Source organism: Chinchilla lanigera, unplaced genomic scaffold (genome assembly GCF_000276665.1).
Source record: "Chinchilla lanigera isolate Chin_1 unplaced genomic scaffold, ChiLan1.0 scaffold00072, whole genome shotgun sequence".
In the NCBI taxonomy this organism is placed as follows: domain Eukaryota; kingdom Metazoa; phylum Chordata; class Mammalia; order Rodentia; family Chinchillidae; genus Chinchilla; species Chinchilla lanigera.
Window position 1 is genome coordinate 4,119,688 of NW_004955473.1, and position 16,873 is coordinate 4,136,560.

At 39.4% G+C, this 16,873-nt stretch overlaps 1 protein-coding gene across 2 annotated transcripts in view; it reads left to right on the plus strand.

Moving 5' to 3' along the window:
- The first annotated feature begins 3,715 nt into the window (after window positions 1-3,715).
- The window catches only part of Enox2 (ecto-NOX disulfide-thiol exchanger 2), a 331,866-nt gene continuing 318,708 nt past the window's right edge, over window positions 3,716-16,873 (plus strand). Inside the window, exons 1-2 of one of the 2 annotated variants that reach the window (XM_005401231.2) lie at window positions 3,716-3,929; window positions 5,107-5,166. The gene's annotated coding sequence lies outside the window, so the exon portion shown is untranslated. The remainder of the gene's footprint in view (window positions 3,930-5,106; window positions 5,167-16,873) is intronic. The other variant, XM_005401230.2, reaches the window with a different exon arrangement.

Sequence of the window (16,873 nt, forward strand, 5' to 3'; positions counted from 1 at the left end):
ATAGGGGGACTTACCGAATTACAGACAAAGTGGTAGGAAATTATCAATGGTTGTTGTTTTACATATTGTTATCTACAAGATAGTTTCTCAGGAAAACAAATAGACAAATAATAGTGAGTAACAGACAAAAGTGGTAGGTTATCATCAATGGTTGTTGTGCTATACTTTGGTATCTTCAAAGTGGTTTCTAAAGAAAATAAATAGAACAATACATGAGTGACCAATTGAATATTCATTGACTATTCTCAATGGTTGTTGTAGGAAACACACAGTAGTAAACAAACATCCATTTATGAAATAACATAGGAATAATACAAACATTACAGAATTATGTACAGATTAGTAGGAAAATATCAATGGCTGCTGTAATACATGGTGGTATCTTCAAAGTGGTTTCTCAGGAAGACAGAGATGCTCAAGAAAGACCTAACAAGTAGTTACAGCCTAAGGGTTGTCAAAAATAGCATATTACCTCCTCACCAGTGACTCCTGTCTCTGAGGTGTGATGGCTGGAAGGAAGGCCAGGACTGAAAAGAAGGACCGAGAGACTTGCACCTGTGAGACAGAGACAGGCTGTTTTCTTCTTCCTCTATAGTTATGATTACCTGGGGCTCCTCCATGGAGATGACGGTCTGGCCAGAGGGAGAAGGCAGAGTATGCCCCGGGCCCCCTCATTCCTGTTGGACTAACCGGTAGGATGGGTTGGAGCTCTGGGGCCTCTGCTTCAGAGGGCAGACCGATCTCCAGTGGTTACCTTTGCATTCAGGGCAAGGTCCAGGAGGCCAGAAGTATTATTTTGCATTGCCTTGTAGTTCAGTTATTTCTCTTACATGTTGATGGTTTCTCTCTACTGGAATATAACCTTCAAAGGGCAAGGTTGTTATTGCTGTGTGTTTCCCACTTCTCTGTTGTTAGCATCTAGAACCATGCCTGGCATCTTATAGTTATAATAAATACTTGCTGAGCATAAATGAATATTTCCTTGTTATTCTTCTGCTCTTCTGTCACTTGGCCTTTATGTGCTGTATTCCAAAAATTCCACTCTATATTGGTTCATCTATCTGTCCCTTCTTCTCAGCTTCCCTTGAAAGCACATCTTTATCTGCTACTTGGATATTGTTATTTTTAGGGTTCGACATGGAATCTTTGTCTTTTTTTTTTTTTTTTTTTTTTTTGAGACAGGGTCTCCCTATGAAGTTCAGGCTGGCCTTGAGCTCACTTTGTAGCCCAGGCTTGTCTCAAACTCACAACGATCCTCCTACCTCAGCCTCCCAAGTGCTGGGATTACAGGCATGTGCCACTATGCCCAGTGGAATCTTTGTCTTTTAAAAATTATTTTTGTGTGACTGTGTGTAGCTTACTGGTAGAGTCCTTCCCTAGCATGTGCAAGGTCCTGGGCTCAATCCTCAGTACTGTAAAAATATTATTTTCTCAATACTCTTTAAGTGAAATTTAATACAGTTCCAGTTATTTAATTGCCAACTATATACTGATGTCTCCCAAACATTTAGTTCCAGCTAAATGTTCCAGCTATTTAGTTCCTTGCCATTGAGCTTGCGGCCTGCATTTTTCATCAGCTTACCAGTTATCTTTACTCAAATGTTTTATAAACTCCTCAAATTTTACATGTCCAAAACGGATTCTTTCCTGTCCTTCATAAAACTTACTTTTCTTTTGGGTTCCCTATCTCTGCGAATGGTACTACCATGCACTGTTTCCCAAGTCACAACTTGGGAGTCATTATGGACACTTCCCTTTCCCTCACTTCCCACATCTACCAACTCCATCTGCTATTCTTTTCCTTAAAATCTTTCGATGGTTCTCTAACACTTTCGAGTTTAAGTTTGACTTCATTGTTAGGCTATTCCTGACTAATCTAGATTGTGCGATATGAAATTTTTTATTTGTTTCTTGTACTCTATCTGCCCATATGCCTTTGTACAGACCCTGTATAAAATATGGTTCACTTTTCCCTTCATTCCACATGTGAGTCAAAATGAAAGTGTTATTTTGCTGAGATAATTGCCTAAAATTTGAAAAGAAGTGGAGGAAAAGAACTTAATAGATGCAATCTTTTATTCAGCAAACTGCTTTGTGCAAGGGTCTGGGCTAGGTACTATTGCTAGAAAATTGGAAAATAGTTCTTGTTCTCAATTAGCCAGCAATCTGTGCAAAAGAAGGAGATAAACAAGTATACATTGTGAAAAAGTACTCTGAAGAAGTCTACATATGATTCCATGGAACATGGATAAGGGAGAACTCATTCTACTTCTGGAAGAGGCCATGCCTGAGGAAGGGATGTCGTCCTTACCAGGAAAGCTGTAGTAATTTAACAGATCCATAAAGTCCATAATGACTCCCAAATTCTGTCCCTTACCAAAACATTGTCCTTATCAGGAAAGCTGCAGTAATTTAACATGTAATGATTCATTCAAATGAAAGAATTTCCAGGTGTGGTGGCGCATGCCTGTAATCCCAGCACTCAGGAGGCTGAGGCAGGAGGATCCTTGCAAGTTCAAGACCAGCCTGGGCTACAAAGTGAGTTCAAGGCCAGCCTCAACTGCATAGCAAAAAAAAAAAAAAAAAAAAAAAAAAAGAAAGAAAGAATTTGTCTCCAACAGTGTGTGTGTGTCAAAATTTAGTAAAATTAGCTCTAATAACCATTTTCCTCAATCTTTAAATCACTTGAAAGTGTCTAAAGTCTTCACTTATTTTTTAATCTACCCTTTGAAACATATTTTTACTCCAAAGATAATATTTTTTTAAGGATATATAGTTATTTTGTTATTATTCAATTTGAGTTTTCTACCTGTTCGAAAGTCTTGCATTACACCAGTGTACTGTATGTGGTCACTGTTCTCCAAAGCAGTCTTCTCCTGGGCTAGCCTATATCACATTTCTACATTTAATTATGATGCTGTTTCTAACGGGAAATATGATACCCAATTATAAACAAAACATACATTTCCCAGTGCCTTTGAAGTGATTCTAATACAGGTGGTTCACACAAAAGAAACTTTGACAATCTTAAAGGGCCACATCTCTTTTCCAGTTAAAATTCAAGGTTTTGCATAAATATTGCAAAAAAATTCAAAACGTAAGGAGAATGTCAAATCATTATACAAAATACTTTCCATAAAATGTGAATAAAAGTATTAAAATAAACCTAGAGGGCCAGGGATATAGCTCAGTGGCATAAGCGCTGGCCTGGCAAGTGCAAGGTCCTGAGTTCGATTCCCGGTACCAAAAAAAAGAAAATAAAATAAACCTAGAGCCTTTCTCTGCCCGCACAAGCACAACCTCATAGGCTAGGAGAATGATTTTGCACAGCAGTGCACTGTAAACTATAATACCCAGTATACCCTTTTCAGTCACTCAAGAGACTATAGGAAGCGCAGGTGGAGATAGAAATTGCAGGTATGTATGCATACATATATAGATAGATAGAGATAGAGATAGAGATAGAGATAGAGATGGAGATGGAGATAGAGATAGAGATAGAGATAGAGATAGAGATAGATAGAGATAGAGATAGAGATAGAGATATATAAGTCTTCACTACATCTCCCACAATCCTCCATTTATACTTTCATCTCTCCACCAATACCAGTGTTAGACACCCTGCCTCCCCGGAAGAACAGCCTCCAGCGACCTCAAACTACATTTCCCATGAGGACAAGGGATTGGGCCTGGGGCTTTCCTGGTGACTAGTAACCAATAGGAAGCGCTGAAGCAGCCACCGTATCTGTGAGAGAGCCGCCTTGGGCCCAAGTGCCGAGCCTAGGCCCGCTAGCGCGAGGCGCGGAGTTGAGAAGACAGTTACATGGCTCAGGACGCCGCGAGGGTACTCTGCGCCCAGGAGCTGCCGCGCCTGCCCGATTTTCCGCGGTTCTTTAAGGAGTAGCACTTCGGTAGCCGGGGAACTGGAGGTCAGAGAGGAAGAAAGCCTGAGCGGCTGTGGCTGGGGACTGTGGGAATGAGGGGGCCCAGGGAGGAAGGTGCTTCCGGGGCCGCGGTGTTTCGCCCTAACTCCGCCCAGCTCCGCCTCTGCGGGGAAGGGGGTGCCGGGACTGGGTGTCTGGGGTGGGCGCCAGTTACCTAGAGCCGCGGGAGCACTGGCTGTCCGATTCCCCCGTCTTTAATCCGCCTAAGTTCTTTTTCTGCCACAGTGCCCCCCTTCTCCCGCTTTGTGCCTCCTCAAATGACTGAAATTAGAGTTCGTTATAGGGGCTTTCCTGGGCGGCTCGTGGATTCTCCTTATTGCTTGGAGGAGTTGGGTGATCTCTTTGCTTTCTTCCCACAGTTTGCCATTCCGAGTTGAGCACCCACCCCTCCCGACGCACACACTCCCACTTTCCCCTGGGGTCCTGAGAATCCCTTGTCTTGCCCCAGGCGCGACTTGTCAGATTTCTTTTTCTTGTTGGGACACAAAGGGTAGCCATCCGGTTCCTGGCCACTCCAGCCACTGCCCTTTCCCTGGCCGGGTCCTGATGCGGGAAAGGGTTTCCTCTCAGTTTCCAGAAGAGATAAGGAGCTGAAAAAGGAAGAAATCTTGCTTTTGAGAAACGTATGTTTAAGGTTCAGTGCCGTTCTCTGGTGAGAGTACTAGGCTAGTTAGAGCAGTTTTAAAGCCGAGCATCTTAAAGGGTTCCAGCAAACACTGATAGCACTAATGTTGATAAAAATCTAGGAGACACCCTAACTGCAGAATAGACCGTTGTGAAACAGACTGTATTAATTATATTATTACAAGCGCGTGCAAAAACTGGCAAGGGGTTAATGGAAAGGGGCATACTGATGGGAGCGGGGGTTGATTTGTGGACGTTCAAGCTTAACACAGGAAGTGCTGAAGGCTTGAAACTTATCTTTCAGAACAATCCTGGTGGGCTTTGTGAAGGAACTGAACTTAAACTTGGGGTCCAAAGTGGAAAAGGGATTTGAAATGGGCAGAGGTAGGGAAAATGCATCCTGACAATGGGATTGGAGTTTGAGAAGTGTGGATAGAGGAGGGAGCGCTGAGTGCCTGATTGGAGTAAGCAGTGTCAGCAGAGATATATTGGGAAATAAAGACGAACTAAGATCGGGTAATTTTTCTTTTCATTCTAGGGGAACCTGATCTGAGATCAGTTTTTGGAGAACACAAAGAAGTGTGGTGGTATGTTCCAGGTGTGAGTTTAATCTAAATCTAAGAAGAAGTTTGTCTTACACATATTTTGTTTGTGGCTATTCTTAGCTACAATCTGTAGCTGTCAGTTCGAAAACCTAGTACCATAAATTTATTTTCTTAAAGAAATGCATTTGAGCTCCTTGTGCAGATTACTTGAATTGTAATTATCTAATTCAGTGACAATAATGACTATTTATTGAGTCCATATAATATCCCAAGCATCATCATAAGCACTTTGTTACATTATTTTGTGATATATGTAGTAGTATTCTCACTTTTTTCTAGAAGAAGAAACTTAAGTGTGGAGAATTTAAATACAGAAAGTCACATAGCTTCTAAGGAGTTGAGTTGGGGCTGGTATATACACATTTCTGACTCTAAATCCCATGTTCTGTCCATCATACTAGTCCTGATGTTCATTTTTGTCCTTGACTTTCCATTGTGAGGAATCATCCTGGCAGAAACACAAATGATTCACTTTGAATTTCTATGTCGGAACATATCTGCTGTAAAGTAGCTGCCAAAACCAAATTAGTTTAACTGCTTTGCAACCGTGGCTGATTGTCTGCCAAAACTATAGTCAGTATGGCTATTTCTGAATTAGATGATACTCTTTGTAAAATATGTTATACTTCTAAGCTATTTGCACCTGGACAGTACTTTGGGTTTTATTTTAGCTTTTTGTTAAAAAAAGTGACCTGAGTCATTTTATCTGCTCCATTTCATCTCCCTGCGTGGAGGTTTGGAGATGCAACAGAATACGAGATGTGAGCTCTCCTTGGATCTAGTTGGCAAGATAGATGCCCACAATTCTGAGGTTCCCTAGCGTGTAGTATAACAGAGACAGGTACAAACTGCTGTGGAGTCATAGAGGAAAGAGTGACTAGCCAGAAGGGAGAGTCAGGGTGAAGGCTTCTGTGAGGAGATGATATGACAGATAGATCTTGAAGGATGATGACTTTGCCAGGTGGAGAAGGGTAGAGGGGAGGAATTCTAAACAGAGGGGTTAGTCTGTGAAAAACATGTGACTGTACAGGAGTAGGACATTTTTGTTCAATATTGGGGAATTCATCATGGCTTGGGTGCATTTTTGGAAGAAGAAGGTATACTGGTAGGAGAAGAGTATGGAAGATACTTTGGGTCTGATTTGTGAAGAATTGAGAATCAGCTGCAAGAACCAGCTGTAGTTTGGGTATGTCCTGGTAGGCCACTTGGCTCTGAAAATGTAGGGCATCTACCAGGGGTGCAAAATACAAAACTGCATTAGCACATCAAATCTACATTTACTTAGGATTTGATTTGGTCAAAATAGAAAACAAACCATTTTTAAATTGATTTAAGCAAGTACTAGGCAAATGACAATGTGAAGGTGCTAAATATCATGAAGTTGTATTCAGATCATTGAAATTTGGGAAATACTGTTTGTAGACAGTAAAAAACAATTAAAATGTTTTAGATGAGTGTTGTGATCAGATTTTCACATTTGGATGATGCTAGTGAGAAGGACGCACTGGAGAGAAACATGACCAGTGTAGGAGGTAGATGCTCTTTTCATCAGAGAGATGATAAGGACCTAAGAGTAGTGACATATGAGAGAAGGGAATAGATTTCAAAGACATTTGGAAGGTAGAATTAGTAGGACTTGGTAGATGTGAATATGATTATAGCCATATCAACAAAATTATTTTAAAAGCCTATATGTAACACTTGCCTGTAATCTTTTATATTTTACCATGATCACATTATTTCCAAAACATGCTATGCTCATATGTATATTAAAGTAATAGACAGGCTATTTTTTTTTTCGTCTTTCTGAGACAGGGTCCCACTATGGCCTTGAGCTCACTTTATAGCCCAGCCTGGTCTGGAACTCACAGTGATCCTCCTGCCTCAGCCTCCCGAGTGCTGGGATTACAGGTGTGGGCCACCACACCGGGCCCTTAGGCTATTATTAGTATTCAAGAGTAGGTTTGGAGACAGAATACAACCCAGTGGTAAAATACTTGCCTAGTATGTGTGTAGCTGTGGGTTCAATTTCTAGCTTGACACGCTCACAAGGAAAAATGAATTTGGATTCAGTAAAAGCAACCTTTCTGCCTTACTGAGTGTCCTTGCAAGCAGTGGCACATATATGAAAGGAACTAGTAAGGAATGTGAGTATAATCTGTGATCCTTAGCCGTCTGAGGAAGTCCTCTGCCTTTAAGACTTGGCTCACGTTTGGGAAGCCCTTTTAGCACCCTCACTTCACACACACGGGAATGTACACATAGAGCAAGGCTTGCATTGGCCCCTACACTTGCTTCTGTTCCAGGCTTACCCCACTGTAGTGTGTCAGTTTGTGGATGTTTGTTTCCTCTGCTAGACTGTGAGCTCTTTGAGAGCAAGGACCTGGGCTCATTCATTTTCATACATGTAACATCCAGGAATGACACTTATGTGGCATCCAGAAACAGCACTCGGCATATAGTAGGCACCTAATAAATGACTGTTGGATGAAAAGAACGGATCCACAAATTCACATGAATGTAGCCATGGACCTTGGACCTTGGTAGCACAGAGTGCCAAACACAATGAAAAGATTAGCTGTTGGCTACATATACTACTATTGCTAAATAAAGCAGTAAATGAAAATGCCCATAATTTCACTACGGTTACTTTTTCATTCTCATAATTTACAATTTTTTCTGAGTCCTGCCCATTGCTTTGTCCTTCTTGACAGAGTTCACTTTGCTCCTGCCCTGATACTTTGCCAGGAAACATCCCTCCTCTGTCTGCACCGAGTCCAATTGATTTCATCCTTGACATAACTCTCAAACCTATCTCCTGATAGTCATGGACACTGCTAGTAGAACTGTAATTTGACAACAGTACTTCTGGAAATCATTTTATCATTATGTATCAGAAATCTGAAGATTGTACATGTCTTTCAACCTACCAGTTCAACTTGTAGACCTCATTACTGAGGAAACGATCATGATGTTTCCAAAATTTTAGCTGCCAGAATATCTATACCAGAGTTGTTTATGATAAGGGACAAAAAAAGAGACTATTCTAAATGTCTAATACTAGAGTTTGAATGGAACCAATTATGGTACATTTATAAAATGGATTATTAGGTATCTAAGAAAGTTGATGTTACCAAAGTTTATTTAGTGATATGGAAAGTTGTTTATGATACATTAAGAAAACATTCAAGTCATAAAACCATCACTACAGAATGACAACTTTAAGTTTAAATATGTGCACACGTCACACACCACACATCTGTTTATACACCCAGAAGAAACCCTATAAGGTTAAATATGCACAAAAATACTAATACGGCTTTGTTGTAAATGATAATATTGCATATGACTTCTATTTTTAACTTTTTACATATTTTCAGTGTCTAAATTTTTACAACGAAACATTCATTAATTTTTTAAAAAATTGTTTAAAATTTTTTCCCATGTCCACTCTGTTACCATTGCCTTCGCCTGGGACAAGCCTGCCACCTAATAATCCACATGTATCTCTCATAGCGTGGATTAGTATTGTCTCCAACTTATCCTTCCAATCCATGTTCCCCTGATGCTGACAAAATAAATTTTGTAAATCACAAATCTGAAGCTATCTACTCTGTATTATAGTTGTCCGTTGTCCTTAGGGTGATATCCAAACTTCTTAGACTGTCTTATAAGACATGTGAGAATTCATTACTTGCTTTTCTCTCTAGCATCGGTTTTTCCTCTTACAATTTACTTTGTACTGGGTTGTTAGGCCAGTGCCAGACACATAATAGGGGTTTAGTTAATGTTAACTCTTGTTGTGGATTGTGTAGGTTAACTATTGTGTGCCAGGCAGTCTTGTATTGCATTTAATTCTCAAAGCAAAAATATTAAATACATTTAGTTATTCCTGATTTGTAGTTGAGAAAGATTAAATACATAGAAGTGAAACAAAAAGTTATTATGATTAGAATATTTTCAGCGAAAAAGTCAGAAACCCCTGGTGCAACTCTGCTGTCTTCATTTTCCTGCAGTCTCTATTGGTCTTTGTCAGTGTGAATACAGAATCATACATCCCTTTGGGCAGGTCATATGTGAACTGTTGCATAACAAAAACTGCCCCAGACTGACATATTTTTACCGTGTCATGGTTCACGTTGTACTAATGTACAGAGATCTTTCCTTTGTGTATGTTAACACTTCATGCAAGAGAGATGGAATAGTTCTAGTTGCGCTGTTTTTCTTGATGTTTCGAAATTCTCTGTCTTTTGGGATGGGGATGTCAGCAGATAGCTACAGAAAAGTGGGATAGAATTGAATGTGCCAGAAACAATGTGTCTCATGGGCTCCGATGTCATTGGTTAATTTATTTTTTAAAATTTCATATAGTTGTATTTTTTAGCAGTTAGTCCCCAGGGAAGGTGTTCGTTGAATTCCACAGTTAATCCTATTTACAGAATACAGCCCATGCATGTGCTGTTAAGTGATCTTAGGCCGATGTCGTGGATTGCATTAATGACATACAACTGAATGAATGTAAGGTAGCATTTTCTACAAAAGTGTATCAGTGGTCATATTGTCACTCTGGATCTTGCAGTGTGATCTACCCTCCATTTTCCCTACAAGCAGTACTCCTTGTGCAAAAATAGGTGTTCTTTAAAGGACAGAAATCTTAAGCATGAAACAGATGAATAAAATGATATTGCTTTGTAAAGAAGTGTCCCTTTCAAGTACTCCAAAAGAATCTGTAGTTCTGCTCCATGAGCAATTAAGTTAAACATAGAAATTACAGTAATCATTTCAGGTCATTTAATGAATTATTGTAGGTTTACTATGTGAAAGCACTGTATTGAATTCTTTGCTAGATATTTATAAATACTGCTTTAATGCCTTCTAGACAGAAAGCAGAGGATACACACATGGGAATTATCATTTAAGAACAAATGAAAGAAGACTTTAACAAATTGAAATATAAATTTCATTTATATTTTCATATAAATGAAAATTTACTCTACTGAAAGTTAGGCTATGTACCAATAGGAATTTATGCTTTTCTCCACCCCAACTCAGGTCTCTTCCTGTGTGAACTATCTAGGCAAAAACAAAAAATAAACAAAAAAAAACAGCAACAACAACAAAAAAGAGCTACTAGATAGGTGATAAGCAAATGATCTACTTCTCTGTTTACAAACAGTATGAGAGAAGAACAATGACTTTCTGTGCATTCAGCCCTGCACAAGCCTACTAGTGATACTGTGAGAGTTATGATTGTGTCAGCTTTTCCAGGGTTTCTGTCTCTGCTGCAGAAATTTGGCAGACACCTCAGACAAATTTTATGTCCCTTAAATCTTCCTCAAGCTAGGCTTGGCTCTTAGATTTATATGTACAAAAAAGTGAAGTGTTTACCAGTTTGACATTTTTGAAGATCAAAACAGACTCAGTTTTTAAAAATTCAGCATGCACCTCAGTTTAGTCTACAGAACAGGCTAAATGCTTTTGCTATTTGTTTTAAACAGCCTTAATGTTTGTTTTCAGAAGTGGCTACTTATCATATGTCTAAAGATTTACATTCTACTCCTCAGTGTTGTTTCGTCTTTTTTGACTAATGTGTGAAGTTTTACTGAAGTCTTAATTTTCCTTTTTTGCCTTTCCTAGTAACATAGTATAAAATATGATAAGATGGCCATCATAGTGAAATAGATTGCCAGTCTAGAGGGGAAGGGAAGCATGATTTTTCTTTTAAAATTAGCTCTGTTCCCTTTGCCTTTTAGGAGCTCTGCATTTTGGTGGTCACTTACAAAATAGTGTTCCTTGGCACAATAATCATAGGTAAGAATAAGAAGTGGAGAACATTTAGTGACGACCCATTAGTAGGGCTAGTCCAAAGGTATCTGTAGCCAAAGCACAAATGAAAGTTTAGCAGTAATTTATAAGGGCTGCAACACAGTATGGAGAATGTTACATGAACAACATTGTTTCCGTGGTGTACTGTGAAAGATAAAGATGAGGAAATCCCTAGTGGGCACCCTTTTCATCCACTCCTGATGCTGTTCTTTTTAGCAGCAACTAGTGCCAGTGAGCATCTCCTGGAATTGAAACTATGCCACAGTAAGGCTTCATGAAATGTCCTCTTGCTATTTCTTCGTCAGACAGGACCTCAAGCATACTTCACTAGGATTATTTGTTCACATAATATTCTAATTTTCACCTTTCAAGAGATGCTGAGCTTGATTTCAAGGGGCATTTGACTCATTCATTGAGTTGACATTTGAGCACATATACAGGAATAGATATTATGCTAAACACTGGGAATATAATAAGGCATTACATGCAATCCCTGTCTGCCCTTAGGGAGTCACAGTGTAGTAGGGGAGAGAGACACTCAAAGCAATGATTAAATTTCAGTGTACAAGGTGCTCAGCAAGAGAGGCATGTACTCTGGGAACATGGTGGATTGAATTACTGTTAGGCTTGGGCAACGTACAGACCACAGTCTGTCTGTCTGTCTGTCTTTCTTTCTTTTTTTTTTTTTTTTTTGAGACAGGGTCTCACTATGCAGTTTAGGCTGACCTTGAGTACACTTTGTAGCCCAGGCTGGTCTCGAACTCACAGTGATCCTTCTGCCTCAGCCTCCCGAGTGGTTGGGATTACAGGCATGTGCCACCATGCCCAGCTGTCAGACCACAGTCTTAACTATGACAAATCATAAGGATTGTGTGGGCATTGTGTAGGCCACTACTGGTGAACCTGTGGCACCCATACCACAGCAGGCTGTTTATATCATTGAAAACTCTGAAAGGTTCACCATCACTGGCCTACATTCTAGATGGACAAAGTGGTAGAGGTTTGAAGCAGAGGAACCACCAACACATGCAAGGTAGTCGTGTATAAAAAATGGGTAGTTCTTAAAAAGGTAAGATGGTGTATGCGAACCACTGGGAATCTGGAATCCTGCAGCCAGTTAGTGAAGAAAATCTGCTCGTTAAGAAGCATGGGCCATTGCCTGATAGGCAGGATGAGCCATCACGTGGTTGTAAGTGAGGGAGCAACATGACTGGATTAGAGGATGGGCTTTATGATGGAGAAAACAGGAGACAGAGGAAGTCCACTTTTTGATTTACACTTTTGGAGAAGTTTTGTCCTAATCACTTGTCACTGTTCAGCAGTGCACTCTCTGTTAGGTCTTTTTTCAATATACAGAGATTAGTTTGAATAATTGTCTCCTACACAGAGGAAACACCTTCCTGTACTCCTTCACATGTTACTTTGCTGAACAGTCCTTCCAGTTCAAATCAGTGGTCCCACCCACGATTGGGGCTTGATTATTAAGGAAATCTGAATTTCCCAGCACAGCAGCTTCATTTTAAAAATGTTTATGAGAGTTACTTATTGCTTGCCGATTCAGCAGAGCCGAGGCAAGCACTGGTCAGTTTCTTTAGGAGGCCAAAAGAGGGAAAGGGATGTGGACTAAAAAGATGTCAGAAAGTGACCGTTAGAAAGATGAGCACCATCTGGAATGCTGGAAATCCCTAAAGACTATGTCCACATATGGGAAGTACTATAATATAAGGGCTAGAAGTATATGAATATAAAGCAAATTCATATCGAAAGTACCTATGCCCAAACAAATTGTATTATCTACCCTAATTGTATTATTATTTAGATCATTTCTTTACCCTGCTCACATACTATAAATGATTTGCTATTACCCATAGGATAAAGTTCAAACTCCTCAACCTGATCTCTGTAATCTGGCTTCAACCTGCCCTTCTAATATTTATGTTTCTCTCTTCACGGAGCTCGGTTCTAGCCAGCTACTCTTTCAGACACTGCTTTGCCATTCATCTACACTGTGAGCCTGCCTATGGCATGGAATATGCTTTTTACCTCTTTGAACCCCCCACAGTGCCTAGTATATGATCTTGCATATAGTAGGGCACCCAAGGTATATTTATGGGTTGGTTTTATTGTCCTTCATTCTTCTTCCTTCCTTTCCAGTATATCTACTACTATTAACACCCTTTCTGCTAAAAGTGGCAACTGAAATATTAGGTGAAAGGAGTCACTATTTAACAAACTACCTTTTAACTTTTGATTTTGAAATACTTTTAAATATATAAAAATGGCAAGAATTATACAAGAAATCTTATGTGCCATCACTCAGCTTCACCAGTTTTTATATTTTGTCCTATTTTTTTCCGTTATAAATTATTTTGTTCTCAAACATTTGAGGTTGAATAAGCCATACCCTTTACTCCTTTCCTTTTTAGCAACCTTTTGTTACAAAAATTTTCATATGTATGGCAAAGTTGAAATATATACTAAATACCCACATATTCATTATTTTGATTCTATAATTAACATCTTATAATATTTATTAGTTTTGGCCATCCTTTTCTACATTTTAAATTAAATTGTGACATCAGTACAATTTTTCTAAATACTTCAGTGTACATATCATTAAGTACATGAAGAAATTATTTTGTGCTGAAATCAACCAAGCCATCCAATTAAACCTGCATTTATTGTGCTGCCAAAACTCTGGTCTACCTCTGTGTGTCTTAGATGTGTTTGGCCATGGAATATGTGTCTCTTTGGTTAACTTTTGGATACCTCTCCATCGCACCTAGTGCAATGCCAGGCACAAATTCTATAAATACAGATTAATGCTGATGAGCAGAGACAGAGCTATAGCTAAGAAAAGAAACACAATGAAACCAGAATAAACTGAGGGAGGAGAGGAGAAGGGAGTATATGACCAGAAGGTCACAGGTGAATTAGAGGAAATGAAGCCAGGGCTTGAAGAATTAGAGGAAGATGTATGCCTTAGCCTACCAGTACTTCCAACAATACTTCTTCTGTCTTCTTCCTGACTCTCTCTTTAGGAGGATAGGTTCTCAGAAACTAGGGATAGTTGCTGCTTAGTGAGCCCAGGGCCCCCATTTCCTTGTCCCTACTTAGATACCCCAATTAATATACCATATTCTTTTCTTCATGAATAGGCTAATCTACCACAAATTGCAGCTTCTTTTTTGAGGGTATAGGTGGGCCTCTAAAAATCTTTTTCTCAGACTATCAGTACTGCAACCAAAGAGCACTGAAGTTCAATGAATCCTAGTTTCCTTTTTAAAAATAACCTTTCTTTTTATTATTGTTTATAAATATACAGTTCAAATCTGCATTTACTGAGCAGTCATTTTGTGCCAAGAACTATGCTAAATGCTATTGCATCCCTGACAAATTTCAACAACCTGATGAGATGGGTACTACTTCTTTCTGCATTTGCCAGGTAAAAAAAAGAGACTCAGAATGGTTTTGTCCATAGCCAGGATTGAAGAAACTCAAGTCTGTTTGCTCCCAGAGCCCAGTGGTCCTAACCATTGTACCATACTATGAGATGACATTAAAGAAAACAACCAAGTGTAAATCTAAGGAAGTCTGCTTTCACTACATGAACTCAACATGCAATTTATTCACTAAGCAATTTCAGCTGGATCACTGAATTGCGACGGAGATATGCCTTTAATCATAAGAATGTTGGTATAGTAAAGGACTCAGATTGCTTAAGTTCAAGTCCCAGGTCAATCACTTACCAGTGAAGTATAAGCAGTCATTCAACATGAGCAAACCTCAGTTTTCTTACCTATAAAATACCTAGCATGTAGCTGTATTGTGAGGGCCAATTAAGATAGTTATGTAAAATGTAGCACCTCTGGCATGCAGTAGGTGCTCAGCATAGTCTAGATCACTCCATTTCCTTTCTTCTTTCTTTTTTGGAACCAGACTTCACCTGTAGCTTTCACTTGAGGAAAACAAACTGTTCCAGAAACATTTTCCGAGGAGAGACATTCTAAAACAGAATTATTAGGTTGATTATTCCCAAAGCTGAATAAGGACACTTATCAACTTTCATATGAAGCATATTTCAAAATAAGCTAGAAGCATGAATCTTTAGGAGACCTTAGGTGGCCCATCTTTCTCCTTCCTAGAGATTAGGGCCAAATTGTGACAGCATCTATTTCATCACTAAGATTAAAATTTAAAATTGACATAGAGTATTAGACTTGGGCTATTGGCAACCCCGGTCTAGGCATTTTGAGGCAAGAAAACTGAAGTAAGAGAGTATAAATTGATTGTTTTTTGGGAGCAGGGTCTTGCTGTGTATCCAGGTTGGCTTCAGATTTGTTATTAAGCCCAGGCTGGCCTCAAACCCTCAATGCTCCTGCCTCAACTGTCCCAAGTGCTGGAATTGCAAGCATGTGCCACCATTCCTGTCTTAGAAATTACATGGCCAAGATCAAACAATGAAAAAAAAAACAGTAGAACTTAATTCTCCTGACTGTTTATCCAGTGTTCATTCTTTGATTCCTTCGTGGGCTGTCAGGCAGGTGAAACCAAGCCTTGAAATGTGGTCTTTACAGGAGCTTGAACTGTTTGTACTCTCGTGCAAGTTTGATTGATTCAGCAAACAAGTTTTTGTTCTGGTTCAAATCAATTCACTAGTTTTGTTGCTTTCAAAGTCTTTAACATTTCCATTTTGTTTGGAGTTTAGCAAATTAGTGTTTTCCCTCGTTTAGGTTCATAGTTTAGTTCAAGTTCTTGGTTCTTTGAAATCATCCACTGGGATTTTTGTTTTTGACAGAAATACTCAGCATCCAAGGTGGCTAATGCTGGGAATTCATTTGAAAAGATCAGTCAGGCTTGATGACTGCTGCTGAGGAGGAGCTCCAGTGGTTTAGCACACCATTAGTGTTTACATTCTGGAGCTTGAAATCAGAATAATGGAAACACTACAATGGTTTGGTGGGTATGTTGTGTGTGTGTGTGTGTGTGTGTGTGTGTGTGTGTGTGTGTGTGTGTATCAGGATACTCTGATGCTTTCGTTTTTGTTCTTGCTAATCTGAGTTGAAGCCGCTGCCTCCCACCTTATTACCTTTTGGGACACTCTGTCAGTCATGTTAGTGATATGATCCTTATATTTTAACTGTCCTTTTCCATTTGAGTGGCTTTTGTGAGGAATTCTGGAAATATGAATTTCAAGCTTAAATTTGTACAGAAATTAATTGCAGTGCCCCAAAGCATAACAACCAGATTCTGCAACACAGCCTTTGTTTCTTTTGCCACTGTTTTTTTAAATGTTTGTAGAACCTGAAATTGGGTTGCTATATGTATTTTTAGTGGCCAGCCCTGCTACAGGTGAGGCTGTGGTGGAGATTGCAGTGATGAGGCCTCTGGAGCACTGTATCCCACTTGCTTGGCTTTACACATGCTAGAGGAAAGTAAGTTCTGGTGCTAGGGCCACCAGTACTTTTTCAATTTCTTGTCTGTTTACCTCAGCAGACAGAAGGCTAGGGTTGTAGCTATGGTAGTAAAAGAGCTATTCTCAGTGCCTCAAGAAACAGGTGTTCCAGGTGAGACTTGGGGTGAACCTAGCAAGTATGTTTTTTTCATTAGAAAGAAAGCTGTCACCTTAGATTAATTTCTTTCCTCCTCTCTCCTCCTGCTCCTATAATCTGTTTCCCCACCCCCGCTCCTGCTCCAGCCCTTCCTTTCTTCCCCCTTTTAATGTTTCTTTTGTTCTTAGGTACTAGTCACCTAACCCTTTGTGATTCGTATGATCCATTTTCCATTGATTTAATATAGATTTTGAATGCATATTTCACTGGCATTTTCAGTAGTGACAATGACATTCAAAGGGGACTATTAGTTTTCTTTTCA